At 27.9% G+C, this 258-nt stretch overlaps 1 protein-coding gene across 1 annotated transcript in view; it reads right to left on the reverse strand.

Moving 5' to 3' along the window:
* selenoo1 (selenoprotein O1) overlaps nt 1-258 on the reverse strand; it is a 7,109-nt gene that overhangs the window by 1,411 nt on the left and 5,440 nt on the right. The gene's annotated exons all lie outside the window — the stretch shown is intronic.

The raw sequence follows: 258 nt of genomic DNA on the forward strand, positions 1-258 counted from the left end.
CATACTTTCCTTTAATTTTAGTCTAAATAATTCCTAATTTCTTTACTAACTCAAACATTAGGTATAATTTCCTATAAAGGAGGTTTATTGACCATGAATTCCAAAAATAACTGTAAAACTAAAGTTAGTGTTACGTAGTGTTGAAAGTAAAAATAAGTGACAAAAAAATTGGAAAGAAGCGTCAAAAGTGTTGACAAAAGAGACAAAAACATAAGAAAAAGTGAAAAACGTCGATAAAAAGCGTCAACAAAAGTGTTG

The sequence above is a fragment of the Etheostoma spectabile genome, chromosome 8 (genome assembly GCF_008692095.1).
Source record: "Etheostoma spectabile isolate EspeVRDwgs_2016 chromosome 8, UIUC_Espe_1.0, whole genome shotgun sequence".
NCBI lineage: Eukaryota > Metazoa > Chordata > Actinopteri > Perciformes > Percidae > Etheostoma > Etheostoma spectabile.